This window comes from Bidens hawaiensis, unplaced genomic scaffold, assembly GCF_021521415.1.
Source record: "Bidens hawaiensis isolate Kalapana, Puna unplaced genomic scaffold, B.hawaiensis_p1.1 tig00048041_1, whole genome shotgun sequence".
NCBI classification, from domain to species: Eukaryota; Viridiplantae; Streptophyta; class Magnoliopsida; order Asterales; family Asteraceae; genus Bidens; species Bidens hawaiensis.
The window spans coordinates 29,455-45,213 of record NW_027498577.1 but is presented as its reverse complement, the minus strand read 5'-3'; the positions used below and the strand labels follow the sequence as shown (position 1 = coordinate 45,213).

The 15,759-nt window shown below is 29.7% G+C and overlaps 1 pseudogene across 1 annotated transcript; it reads left to right on the top strand.

Annotated features, from left to right (window-relative positions):
* The first annotated feature begins 4,596 nt into the window (after positions 1-4,596).
* On the top strand, positions 4,597-14,794 carry LOC143597256 (uncharacterized; annotated as a pseudogene). The gene is made up of 5 exons (XR_013146860.1): positions 4,597-4,757; positions 4,920-5,220; positions 5,877-6,040; positions 6,999-7,292; positions 14,520-14,794. The product of XR_013146860.1 is annotated as an uncharacterized LOC143597256 (transcript).
* Positions 14,795-15,759: the final 965 nt, after the last annotated feature.

Sequence of the window (15,759 nt, the reverse complement as noted above, 5' to 3'; positions counted from 1 at the left end):
TCCTTGTAATCCTATCCTATGGCCAAATCCTCACCTTCTACTCCGACCTTCTAACTCCTCACTCATCTCACCGTACCACCAGTATCGACTTCGACGAGACCGACGTCCTCTGGTCCTCTTCCTCTGATATTCCCTCACCGTACAACGTCTCCACCTCACCTCCGCTTCACCGCCCCGATCTCTACGCCGCCTTATCCGACGACCACCACCCCTTGGTCCGCCGAAAGCCTGCCATCAGTCCCTCGCAATTCGCCGGTTGTCTCTTAGGCGTTCGTTGGAGCACTGTCACCAGTCGGTGCCGGTGTAGCCGAAGAATAAGACTTTACGGCGGTTTGATGAAGAGGCTGATGACGTGGCGGAGGAAGATGGTTCCGCCTCATGAGATTGTTCGGAGATCCTACGTCACGTTTTCGGTGTTCAAAGGAGCTGGTAGGACGCTTAAAGGAAGGGATTTGAGGCGTGTTCAGAATGCTATGTTTTAGAAAACAGGTTTTCTCGATTGAGTATTCGCTTGTTCATCTGGTGACCTCATTTTGCAAATTTCATCTTTTATATTGATGATGAAAGTAATCTGAACTTGTGAAAATTTGATTGAAATTTAGTTATTAGAAACCGGTATCACTCTGCAGGATCAATATTGGATGATAATACTGTAAAAGATGGAAGCATGGATTTGTGACTTAAACCGCAGATTATCTTTCTTGGTAGGTCTTCCAATTCAAGTTTAATTTGATTAGAAATGAATTTAGCTCCCTTTTGACATACTAAAAACACTCGATACTGCTTGATGTATCAAAACTAGTAAGCTTATCATTTCAATAGACAATCACAACTATTACTATCATTGTTCTGAACAATGGCTAGAATTAGGGTTGTAAACGATCCAAGATGAGCATGGCCTCGACTCGAGTGCTCGAACTTTAGTTGTATCTAGTTGGATTTTCAAAAGCTCAAGTTCAAGTTCGACTCATTACTATTTATTAATTAACTTATGTATGTTTATAATTATTTTAAATTATGTTTATAATATAATTTTTATATATAACATATTATGCAGTGTTTAGTTATTTTTTAGCAATCTAACTATATTCATAAAAGAAAATAATGAGGATGATGTGGTAATCCCACATTCATTCTAGGCCTAATATCTCTTTTCATTCATCCTATCTATCCATGGGTTATAGAGCAAAACCATATTGACAAATGGGTTATAATTTCCTTTCTAATTCTCTAATTTATCATCTCATTTATTTTAACTATCCATTGGTCATGGGCCAAAACAATTTTGGCAAATGGGTTATAATTTCATCTCCAATTCTCTAATTTCACATCTTATTTATCCTACATATCCATGGGTCATGGGAGAAAACAATTTTGAGAAATAGATTATAATTTCTCTAATCTCTCATCTCATTTATCATAGTTATCAACGGGTAATTGGTCAAAACATTTTTTTGCAAATGTTGTACATTAAAAAATTAAATTTGTAAATTTGAGATTTTAGACTTCTTATTGTTTATACTATATATTTTATCTTCTTTTTACCTATAATTATGTTCATTTCTTTTAAGTAATGGATATTTTTTAGTTTTATTATTTGACAAATCCGGTGTAAATACACGGGTTCAAAAGCTAGTATTGTATATATTAATAACTATTATGTATATATATTTACTATATTAAATAAAAGTGTGTAAATAATAGGTTAATAGGTTTTGTTTAGGCTTGCGAGCCTACTTGAGCTCGATAAATGAATTTCGGAAGAGGGGGGCAATTATTGAACAAGTTTATTTCTAGGATCAAGCTCGTTTCCTTACAGCTAGAATATACTTTTATTTTCTGAAAGATTGTGTTGTTCTTAGATAAAGTAGAGCATCTCTTGAACCACAAACAGAAATAGATATTTTTCCTCTTTTGTTTTCATTGGTGGTTGGTGGAATATATGCTTCTCGTCTTGTTATTTTGTAGAATATGTTGCAAAAAAAATATCATGTGGCATCACTGGTCTTTGACTCTTTCGCATCCGCTTTTAAGAATAAGAATAGACTTGGATAATTATGGTTCTGTGGGTGTTCAAGGGAATGGGTTTTAGAGCTATTTAATTATTGATTTTTTCTTTTTAAGTTAGTTCGAATTGCCAATTATGATTTAGAATTCAAAATGCCATTCGGATTGAGTCAAATAAACTGAATAACTATAAATGCAACTCGGTTATTCATGTTGAATAATATCAAAAGTTACAAATTTGAGTTCGATACGAAGATTAAATTCGAAATTCAAATGCTAATCCGATTAGGTAAAAACAAATCATAGGGTGTATCAACAAAATATAAAGAGTATCATATTTTTACATGGGATTTAATTATTGCTTTAAGGACTTTTGTCTAGGGACTTAAGTCTCCAAGCAATGCATGAAAATTCGGAGTTTTTGGCTAAAGGTAGTTAAAATGATTCCTAATTGATTATATATAGGAAATGATTCAAACCGTATATCAAGCCTTTGGGTGTTAAGAGCGAAAGTTGGATAAACGGGTCAAAATGGGAGAAAATGAGTTGTTAATCGATGTTGGGCCTGATATTTATATGAACAAGTAATTTGAACTTGATGGAAGTATTATGATAATATCCCTAAAAGGCCTCGAATATCCAATATGTGTTTTACTTTTGAGAGTCAACTAATCGGTGAGAAAACATAAAGATTCAATCTATCAAACGGGTGAAGGTGAGTGATTTATATTCCTTACCTGAAATACAATTTTTTTTCTTTTTAGACAAAAAAATGTATTTTACATTAATAAATTTTTTTGTCGTTAAACAAAACAAAAAAATGTTTTATAATATGAAAAAAAGGAAAAGAATAACTTTTTAAAGAATAAAAAAAGCTTTCTAAAATAATAATGATAATAAAAGATAACTAAACAGTAAAGGAAAAACAAAAAGGTTTAAATCGTATTAATGCAAAAATTGAGGGAGGGAGTATGTTTAGTAAATATGAAGGAGAGGAGGGTACGTTTAATAACACTTAATTAGAATATGTTGTTGAATTCGTTGAATGCCTTTAAATGAATATTTCAAGTAAATAAAGAGGGGAAATCTATATACGATTTCTTTGATGTAGTTAAACAAGTTTAAGTCATACGCAGATAATTCATAGATGTTGGCGTGTTGAATGATTGAATAAAGTCCTAAATGGACAAATTATTAACTTTATATAAAAAGAAGTAGAAACAAAAGGATTAGCTGACAATGTAAATTATAGAATGTGTAAATTCTCCTTATAATGGTAATGAAATTTTAATATTTATTTTGTGACACTTTTGTTGAATTTGAATGTAATAGTTGCTTTGTATGGACACTTTTTCAAGGAAGTTGTTAACATATGTTTAGAACACGCCATACATGTATTTGTGGAGTGCTCAACAGGTGTGAAGGATTGCATATCAGTTAGAATAATCTACGACCAACCTCCTATATTCTATGGACAACCTTGTACGCTGGTGGCCATAGAGTAGTTTAAACCAGGCCAGCTAAGAAAATGCAATAACCGAACGTTTCAGTTTCAATGAATGCGTCAAACCAAACCGAATGCGAAAACACGTTTTCATGTAAAGACTAGCCACACTACATTCTCACAATAGACCGAGTGTAGCCCAACCCGCTTAGCAAATTTTGCAGCAATCTCATCTGTCAAATCATTACAAAATAGAGCGCCAAGGGCAATTGACCTTTGAGCGCTAAGATGGCTTGTTGTGGACATGTGAACAAGGGCACTATCCCCCGCCGCGACTGCGCCACTTGCAAACACCATAACGGCCTCCAGTCAACAGTGCTAACAGTCGGGCGCTAGCCCGCTCATGGCCCGTTTAGGCTTTGGAAAATGGGGAAACCCCCTTGACCGTTAGAGACAATTGAAAAAAAAAAAAGAAGAAAAACATAAAATCCTTATGTGTATTTTTTAACAACTTGTTGGATGTGGATGGATGGAAAAGACTTGTTCGACACTTTGACCTAATTTTTTTTTTTTGGATTTTGCCTTTATTAGTTTTTTTCCGTTTTCTTTTGACTTTTTGTATATTATGTTTATTGTAATTTGTATTGTTCGGTTGTTTTATAAAACTAGTATAAAACTTGAGTTATTTTATATAGTCAATAATTTATATTAGTTTTTTATAAAACCGGTATATGATTTTTATCTTATATTTAAAAGTTTATTTTTTTTTGTAATTTATAGTGTTATTTTACATCTTTGAAAAAAAGATATGTCGTTGAAGCCCCTGTTCACCAGAACCACAACAAGTTTAGGTGGTTTTAACAGGGGACTTCATCAGGTGTACAGACGTATAGTTAACATCTAGTCAGCGCCATGGATACAATATTTACGGTCAAAGTTGCAAAAGAAAAACTTATAATGAGACGGAGGGAGTATTTGTATTTATGGTAATTTCGTGGTGTGGAATCCAAGCAAGCGTAAACAGCAGCACACGAAAACGTAGATCGGACCAACACATACATATATAAAACTGGAATAGTAGAAGACGAAAGAAACTACACAATAATAATAATAATAATAATAATAATAGTAATCGAAGGTTGGGAGAGATGAGGGAGACGAAGTTTTTGCAGGAACTTTTACTTTATGCGGCGAGGGACTGAAGCATCTGGATCCTAATCGAGAAGCTTCCAAGAAAGCCATGGAAAACAAGAAGGAAATCTCCAAGCGCTTAGGCCGTCCTCTTATTCATACCAATCCCTACGAGGTAGGTCATAACCATACATATAATACTATTTCATCTTTCTAACAACTACGATTTCGGTTTGCTGGCTATTCAATATTCTTAATCCATATCAACAAGTATGTTAGGGTTTCTTTCTGTTTATGCAGTTTGCCTTTTGATTATTATTTGATGCATAACAAACAGGATGTGATTGCGTGCAATGTGATCAATCCCGATCATATTGATGTGGAATTTAACTCCATTGGAGGCCTGGAATCCATCAAGCAATCACTATTTGAATTGGTCATATTGCCTCTGCGTAGGCCCGAGCTTTTTTTTCAAGGGAAGCTGCTTGGCCCCCAAAAAGGTGTTTTGTTGTATGGCCCACCTGGCACCGGGAAGACTATGCTTGCAAAAGCTATTGCAAAAGAATCGGGGGCTGTTTTTATCAACGTCAGAATATCAGATTTGATGAGCAAATGGTTTGGAGATGCTCAAAAACTCGGTTAGTGTTTGAATTATTATGTTTTTCAACTGTGTAAATTGTTCATGTTTGGGTTTTTCGGTTATATATGTGTTATGAAGATGATTGGTAGACGTGGTAATTTTGGTCCTTTCTCTTATGAATGGGCCGGGCTATATTTTGTCTCGAATCATTTAGGAAAAGAACGGATGGGTCAAATGGGTTGAACGCATTATAAATGTTGAAAATCATTCATGGGTAAGTTTTTTAAACGCATTTAGCCTTTTCTATCACTTTTTTAAAAACTCTAGATTATTGTTATATTATATTATTATATTTTGTTTGTGATTTATGGAGGAGTCTTATAAAGTGGGCAAGTCAATCTAAACTTGAATCAAGCTCCTTTTGGTAATTTTGAAATGTTTGACTTGTTCGATTCAATAATTCTACAAGATGTTAGCAGCATGTTATTTAGTTTTGACCATTTGACCGGTTGGACATAAAGACCAACACAGGTTGACCCATGTAACTGTAAGTGAATCAATTTTTTTACTTCTAGTTAACAACTATCTACTGCTTCTGTAACCATTCTTTCACTGGTTACTAAATGCTTCTGTTTGATTTTAGCTAATTACTTTTAGATATTTAAGCTTTCTTTTTACAAAGTATAACTCATAATGATGGTTGATTTTTGGCAGTTACTGCTGTGTTTAGTTTGGCACACAAACTCCAGCCTGCAATAATTTTCATTGACGAGGTGGATAGTTTTCTTGGTCAGCGCCGAAGTTCAGACCATGAAGCATTGACCAATATGAAAACCGAGTTTATGGCTTTATGGGATGGTTTTACCACAGACCGGTAAGTTTTTAATTTATTAACTTTTGCGTGCATCGTTCATAGGTCAAAACTGGATCAGGAGACCATAGTCAGAAAATTAAAAATGATGTGATTAAAAACCTTTTAATCTAGAATGGTACGGCTTACTGGTCTGGTCTTTTAGAACCTATTTGGCATTTTGGCCACAAACCCAACCGTAAACAGAATACAAACTTGAGTTTTATAGTTAGAAAAAGGGATAATGTATACAAAGAAGGGTTAAGTATCAATTTGGTTTCGTTATGTCAGTTCCGGTAAAAATTTGGTATAAAATGACAAAATGCTCTCAAGATTAAAGTTTTTATTTTCTTTGAAGTTGTAAAATGACAAAAGTAGCACTCGACTTTACTGAATTATGTTTTGAAAGCCTTTGAGTTAGGGTGGTTCATCATTCAGTTTGAAACCAATTAAAACTGAAAACCAAACTGAACCAGATTTTTATTCAGTTCGAGTTGTAACAGTGAATACCAAGCTGAACTAGATTCTTATTCAGTTCGGGTTGTAACAGTAACTGGATATACAGTTCTGTTTTGGTTAACAGTTACACAAAATCTTGAATTCAGGTTATTTAGTTAACCCATATGTAACCGATTAATATCATCAATACACTAACCCAATACTACCAGTAGGTCCAAACCGTCGAATTGGACCTAGTACTAGTATTTTGGTAATATTAATAGGTTATGTACGGAGTCAACCAAATAACCTGAATTCAGGATTGGGTTAACCGTTAATTGAATTTGGTTATTCGGTTATACCGATTAAGAATCTGGTTCGGGTTTTTTCCAGTTTTGGTTCAGTTTAGTTTGCTTCAAACCGAATAATGAACACCTCGAGTTAAGTGGACTTGACGAAAACTTCAAATACTTGGGTGGCCTATGCTTTTGCATTATTCTTTTGAAAAATATAAATATCAAATTTGTGAATATTTGGTTTATGTAGAGAATGCTAGAGTGATGGTACTTGCTGCAACTAATCGTCCTTCAGAGCTTGATGAAGCAATACTAAGACGACTTCCACAGGCATTTGAGATTGGGATACCTGACCGTAAAGAAAGGGCTGCCATTCTGAAGGTGATTCTGAAGGGTGAGAGAGTAGAGGATGAGATTGATTATGACTCCATAGCTGCACTGTGTGAAGGTTTTACTGGCTCAGATCTTTTAGAGCTTTGCAAGCAAGCAGCCTATTTACCCATCAAAGATCTTCTAGATGATGAAAAGAACGGCAATTCATCACATGTGAGTTCTCTCTCTCTCTTTCTTACACACACGTTTGTGGTAGGGATGAAGCCTAGCTGAGCCGCTTGTGAGCTACTCAAGATTGGCTGTTTAAAAACTCAATTCGAGCTGAGCCTAAACAAACTTGAGCTCGAGCTTTTATTGAGGCTCAATAATTAATGACCTCGAGCCCGAGCTTTACATATATAGCTCGAGCTGGCTCGCAAGCCTAAAGGATCCTTTTTTATATTAATGTATATATTACATTATTATGTTTTATAGAAAAACTAGATTTATTATAAGTATAATTGAAAGAAATTATAAAAATATGTGAGTATATTATTTAAATAATTATAAAATAAACGAGCTGAGCTCGAGCTTTAGATATAGAGCTCTAAATGAGGCTTGGCTCTGCTTAGCTCGTCCTGCATTCACTTCTAACTTAATAGTGGGAATTTTAATCCATTTAGTGTTAAGTGGATAGATGTGGTTTTTGCTCTCTTTATTACTGGGTCAAATGAAACTAAAAAAAATATAATCAAAAGGGAAACAAGTCAAAACAGGTTAAAAGTCGCTCAAGTGTAATACATATTTTGACAAAAGAAATTATTAACACGGGTTGTTGATAAAAAGTTATGAAATTTGCACCAGTGGACTTGTGATACGATAGAAAATTAGTATGAAAAAGGTAGGTCATTTGAGAGGTCGGATGAGCTCCCAATTGGTAAATAGTCTTAATATTCAGCCTAATAGGTTATAAAGTTTGCAGAAATTAACCTTATGTTAACAGCTTTGTAATTGGAGGGCAGAATGTTTTTAGATCACATTCAAGTACTTTATTTTATGTTATACTAGGTTATTAACCCGTGTACGACACGGGTGGAAATATTGAAATTTTCAAACTAACACGTGTCATTTGAAAGGACAACATAAGTTGTTATATGTTATTCAGGACGACAATATACTTTAAGTTGTAAATAATATTTGTACGAAAACAAATGATTGTGAAATACAAAGATAAACCAAAATAACATTCAAATTACAGTGAAAATATAATCAAAAGTTAAAAATGTAAAATACGTAAGCTATTAAAAAAAACTTCCTTATAAACAATATTGATTCTTTATTTGTAACTTTGTCTTCCTTTTTTAATATAAGAATTTTGACATCACTCTTCGCTCTTGTAAACACCGGGTCTCTGAGATATATGTCAACTCTTGTTAGAGATTGACCTTGACTTTTATTAATGGTCATTGCAAAACAGACTACAACTGGAAAAAAACTACATTCTCTTCAATTTAAACGAAAGTTTCTTATCTGAAGGTGTTACACCATAACGAATTATATAAGTGCGATAATCAGCGTTAGTACCTGAAATAACTTTTACTTCAACAAAACGCATACCCAAATTAATTACTCGCAATCTAGTTCCATTACACAAACCGTTATTTTAATCCATATTCTTTAGTAACATTATTGGCACATCGACTTTTAGAACCAATCTATGAGTCAAAATAATTTTGGTTTTTCTGATTTATTTAGCATAATGTGTTTTTTAAAATTTTAGTTCTAATTAAAATATAAAAATATAATTAGTATGGTCTTAATTAAAAACCAAAAAATTGATTTTTTTATATGGAGCACAACTAAATTTGTTAATTTTGTTGAGGTATGGAAACAATATAAATTGAGTAAACCAGATATAAGTAAAAAAATAATGGTGAAATATCTTTGCGCCTCTAATTAACATAAATTTATTCGTATATACATCTTAATTAAAACATATATTTTAATTGGTTTTGAGAAAATAAAATAGTATGGATAACTGGAAATTATGTTTCCTATCAATTCTAAAACAGAAAATAGAAAAAAGAAATATGTAAACATACACTAATGTTATTAAAAATTCGTTTATTAAAAATGTATAATGTAGTTAATAATAAAAATATCAAAAATCGTTTATAAATTTCTGTTACAAGTGCCAAATTTTTAGGTAATAACATATTAATTTTTATTTACTATATTTTAGTTAATAAAAAAATTATACTTTAGTGTATTAACGCGTTTAAAACAAAATGTTACCGTTCAAAATGTTAATAAGTGTTCTCTTGGCGTTGAAGCTGCACGTTTACAAAAAATATGCATACTTAAAAAAATTTAAAGGGTAACTAAAAAATATTAAACTGACTAACCGTTTGAAATCTTTTTATTGGAAAGCGTTGATTGACCAAAAATTATGTTTTCTTTAATTTTGAATACATCTGTAATACAATATAATATGGTTAGCATATGAAAAAGATGAACATAAATATAAAAACAGAATTTTATAGATCATGATGTTTGAATTTTGTTGACTTAATGAATGATTTTAATACAAAAAACAGATAAATTAGAAAACCAGGAAACCAATTAGGTTATTTATATTTGATGTTCATAAATATATTAAATACACGATAATTAGAAATATTACACAGGAAACAACAATAACACAACTTACTATACTTGAATCCACATAGATGATCAGAAATTCATTTATGTAAAAGTATCTAACCCACCAATATATTTCTAGAATAGTAGCCCATGTTACAAATGGGTTGAAAGCATATCAACAACAATATATATATAGACAACCATAAAATTTCATAACTAACATATTAACCAACAAAAATATTTAACATAAATTTGTAACCAAAATATTAAACATTTAGATTGTATAAATAAAAAGGTAATACTTACACAAACTTACTATACACCTAAACTATAAAACCAAATGAAGATATGAACATGTTATAATCATATTAGCCCACCATTAACTTCTTCGACATTTCACAAACAAAAAAAGTAATTTCGCTTCACAATCTAAAAAACAAAATAAACCATAGCAGCCTGATTAATATACAACTAAAGTTTTTAAGATATTATGAGTTTCATTTCAACATTAATAAATAAATAAGATATATTTTATTATAAATTATTTTGTAATTAAACTTTTGTTTTATTTAGATTCAAAGACCTTTTAGTTAAATGTATTAAGTTAAATCGAAGTAATAAAGATTTATTATACTAATTTCACTAATTAAGTCTAACTAAACTAATATAGAGATAATTAAAATTAAACCGGTTAATTTTAATTTTATTACATAGAAGTCATTCCCTAATTAAAGTTCTATTAAAGTGACTGCAATCTAAAGTAAATTATGTTTCAAACTCTTTAACATCATTACATTATTTAAATCAATTTCATTATATAACTATTCTTTCAATTGTATACATTAATCTGGACATTTATGCGTAATTAAAAATTGTTCAAATATAAAAGATGAAAACTTTGTTGAGATTGAAGACTATTAAAAAGTACAAAAGAGTTGTTAAATTCGGTTATTGAAAACAGAAATAAATAAATGTGTAAATGATTGGAATGTATCATTAAAATTAAAGATGATGATTATTTAGCATTAATAAGCAATTATAGTGAATATCTAAGATTTTTAAAAATAAATTTGAAATAAGTAATTAACAACATATTAAATTGGTCAAATAGATTAATGGGTATTTTATACAAAACATATTAACTCTTTAGTATAATCAAAAGTAAATTATTTAAATTTACAGTATACATTAAATTTGTCACTTATGCTAATTAAAATTTGGTCAATTATAAAAGATGGAAAGTTTTAATACATTAAATTTGTCATTTAATACAAAACATATTAACTTTTTTAGTTTAATGACATTGAATACTATTAAAAACTACAAAAGATTGTTGCGAAAGTTGTCAATTTCGGTTTTGTAAAAACATAAATAAATAAATGTGAATATTATTATAAAAAAATTTCCATTTTTCTTGGAAATTCAGTAGCTAAACAATATACTATTAATTTTTTTAATTATCACGAAATTATTGTCAACACTTTAGCATCATTACCTTATTTAACAATAAATTTCATTAGATAATTCTTTTTTTCAATTTTATACATTAATCTTGACATTTATGCCTAATTAAAAATTGGTCAACTATAAAAGATGGAAAGTTTTATTTTCTGTTTACTTTATTAGTTTATTTTTTAATTTAGCCTGAATAAATTAGACAAATTGGTAATTCTTGACATTTATGCCTAATTAAAATTGTTCAAATATAAAATATGGAAAGTTTATTGAGATTGGAGACTAAAATTTTAATTTACATTAAATTTGCCATTTATACTAATAAAAAATTTGGTCAAATATAAAAGATGGCAAGTTTGTTGACATTGAAAACTATTAAAAACTTCAAAAGATTGTTGCAAGAGTGGTCAATTTCGGTTTTTAAAAACAAAAATAAATAAATGTAAATATTATTATAAAAAACTTTCATTTTTTTAGAAATTTACTAACTAAACAATATACTATTCATTTTTTTAATTATCACGAAATTATTGTCAAGACTTTAGCATCATTAACTTATTTAACAGTAAATTCATTAGATAATTCTTTTTTCAATTTTATACATTAATCTTGACATTTATACCTGATGAAAAATTGGTCAAATATAAAATATGGAAAGTTTTTTATTTTCTATTTAGTTTATTAGTTTATTTTTTAATTTGAACGAAATAATTTAGACGAATCGGTAATTCTTGGCATTTATGTCTAATAAAAAATTGGTCAAAATATAAAAGATTTAAAGTTTATTTAGATTGGAGAATATTAAAACTAAAAAAGAGTGGTCAAATTCGGTTCTTAAAAATATAAATAAATAAATGTATAAATGATTAGAATGTATCATAAAAATTAAAGATGATGAATGTTTTAAAATAAATAAGCAATTATAGTAAATATTTAAGATTTTTTAAATATAAATTTGAAATAAGTAATATATCATATATTAACTTGGTCAAATAAATTAATGCGTTTTTAATACAAAACTTATTAACTTTCAAGTATACTCAAAAGTAAATTATTTAAAATTTCCCATATATATTAAATATGTCATTTATGCTAATTAAAATTTGGTAAAATATAAAAGATGAAAAGTTTGTTGAGATTGAATACTACTAAAAACTAAAATAAGATTGTTGTAATAATGGCCAATTTTGAATTTTAAAACAGAAATAAATAATTGTAAATATTATTATAAAAAAACATTCCATTTTTTGAAAGTTCAATAAATAATTGTTAAAACTTTCAATATAAGATTCAAAAATTTTAACACAGAAAAAATAAAGATTGTTGTTCATATAAAAATGAATTAATTTATATGAATTATCTAAGCTACATAAAATAAAAAATGATAGAAAATTAATAACTAAAATACATTAGTAATGACCAAAACAAACACAACCAACTTACTCTACATCAAATACTTTTTCTATGCAATTAGCCAATCTACCAATTTGGGCCGTCATAAACTAAAATTATTAAAAATAAAGTAATGTTAGATACATTGAACTATTAAAAAGCAAATTAGTAAGAATTATCAATGAATGTAATCGGAATAATTAGCATGATAATTTCGATAAGGAAATAAATCAACAATATTTTCGTATTTCTCAAAACCTTCAACATGTCTATTGAATCTTGGAAGGAGTAGGTGGAACTTTGGTGACCCAGTCCTACCATGGCTAGAGCTAGTCTCAAAATCGTCCTTAAACTGTAAATATGAATAGAGGGAGCTCTCAACATATAAAAATAAAACTGTAAATATGAATTTCAAGAAATCTTACATTAGTAAGAACACACATTTGGTTACCAGGTCCTACTGTGGCTCGAGCTATACTTTGAATGGTCCTCAAACTTCATGTTACTTGCCGTATATCTCATAAAATTTTAGATCTAATAAAAAAATACAGTCATAAAATATTAACATTTTAAATCAATTGATGGTTTATTAAAAAATTATTACCGTTGGATATGATACGCAATGGTTGTCTAGACGATGACACTGCACTTTGTGCAAACAAAATTATTATTATTATAACTTAGTATTTAGAGAGTAACCTTAAATTATTAAACTCACTAACCATTTGTATTATTCCTTTTATTGGAAGATGATGTTTGAGAATTAGTGCGTCTTTTGGAACTTGAAGACATCTAAAATATAGAATAAAAAAAATACGATTAACATGTGAAAAATTTAGAAATCTTATATCATGCAGAGAACAATAAGTTAAATAGAATGACGTATAGTTATATCGATTATACAAAGTAGCGTATTTTACAAACAAATCGTACATACCTTCAAACTTATAATATCATTCAACTTAAAATGTTATCAACACTTCCAAATTATTGAATCTCCGAGTTAATAACCCACCAAGTATTAGGAGTGACAATTTAAGAGTGACATATTTTGTAAGCTCAAGTATTTAATATATAGGCTTGAAGTTTATGTGTGAAAGTTTATGGCAAAAGTATTTTAAGGGAAGACTAAGTTTCTATGGTTAGCATAAATTATGTTTTTTCTATATAAATAATAATTCAATAAATTATGAAAAGTTTGTTTGGATTTTATTTTGCATAAATTAAGTTTCCTCTTTTGAAAGAATCATTATGATTGCTTAATTTGTTTGACCAAATCAATATATTGTAGTATATAGTGTATTTTATATAATATTGAGTAGGTTGAAAAATTAATTTTCAACTATATTTATTACGAATTAAAAAGAATGACCGAGATATTTGTTAATAATGACATATGTAAAACAAAATTATTGTTCATAATAAATAAATAAAATCTAATTACCATAAACTTTGATGATAATTTGAACGAAAAACTTAAATGAAATTACATTTATTGATGAATTTGGTCCAATTTTAACTAATTAGATGTGAACATTAAAAAAAAAGAAAACAATCTACATTTATTGATGAATTTGTTCATATTTTAAGTGATTGTTAGTTACAAATTATATGCAACTCTCAAAATAAAAAATAGTTAAAATCTAAAATTAGAAACCGGTATATTGACTTAAATGAATACATTAAGTATTTTAGTTATTAGGAATAAAATTTATTTTTGATTTATTTAATTAGTAAGAAAAATAAAGAAGTGAAAGATAATTTTGGAAGGAAAGACAATCGTCCAATAGGCAAGGGGCATGTGGCACAAAACTAATTTGTTTTAATAGTATAGTAGGATTTCTAGTAATTAGTAATAGGGGGGGGGGCATTCATACAATTATCCAAGCCTTAGATTTGTGTCGTTTTGTTGTCAACATTTATAACAATTGGAGGACATAGTTTTTGATGGAAAAGTGATACATTATGCAGTTGCCAAGAGCATTAACAAAAACAGATTTGGAGAAAGTGGCGATGAAATCCAAAAAGACAAGGGTTGCGGCCAGGGAGTACTGTTCACAATCTGAGGAATGGTCAGTGCCAAGGGAAACACCAGATCCAGATGATGATTTTCAAGTTCAAGATGCCATTAATGAGCTCTCCAAGATTGTTGCTTCCCAGATTATCAAGATTAGATCAGATGGTCAACATCATTGATTTCACTTTCACCTCCCAGTTTTGAATAATGTTTATTTTATTATTATTATTATTATTATTAATTATTAATTATTATTGTTATCTTGTACAATAGTCTCATGCCTGTAGTATAATTTATGGAATAGTTGTGATATGATGATTTTAGGGCTAAGATTATAGTAGCTCTCAAATAAAAACTCAATTATTTATAAAAAAATTTTAGAACATGTATCTATATTACTATTGATGATTGTTTTACCCTTTACTATAATAGATGATTTTCACTTTATTCTAAGTACATTTCTTCTGATAACTTGAGCATAAAAAGGCAAATTGTTGGAACATATTCATGGCAGTTTTAAAAATTATTAATACAGTTTAATCAACATATTATTATGTTTGATGAAATGAACGGAGATTTTCATAAAATTACACATGTATACACTCCAAAAATATCATGTTTGCCACCATCGCAATCCTAGCCGGTCACTCCATACATCCCGTCACCACTGAGATCCAACCTGGTGGAAGAACGCCAATGGTTTAACATTCCCTCACAAGTTGAGGGTGGGGAACGACTTGTAACTTTGGATCTTAGGAAAATTAAAGGAGGTTGTGAAAGAAAGAAAAGATAAGGAGGAGAGGAAGAGGAAGATGAGAAATTAGAAGATCAGTTGAAAGAAGAAAGACTTACGTAAAAGAAAACAAACTGAGGTACGTAACAAGGAGAAGAGAAGCAAGGCATCCCAGTGACTGATGTTGGTGTTGAAAGTACAAGACAGCTGATATCCAGAGACTTAAAATTGAACGTTGTAATTGAATTAATGCAACGGTAACTCTAACACCACCCGAAAACTAACCGTAGGGCGACCCTATTAAATCACGATACAGAAAATCACCACATGACCCGGATAGGGTTCCACAGTCACCACTTAATCTGCCAAAATTACGCTAGCAGTGGACGATCTATCTCAAAGAGAAAGAACAAAAGTTTTTGTTGAAATATTTTCTGATGTCTTTCATTCAAACTGCATAC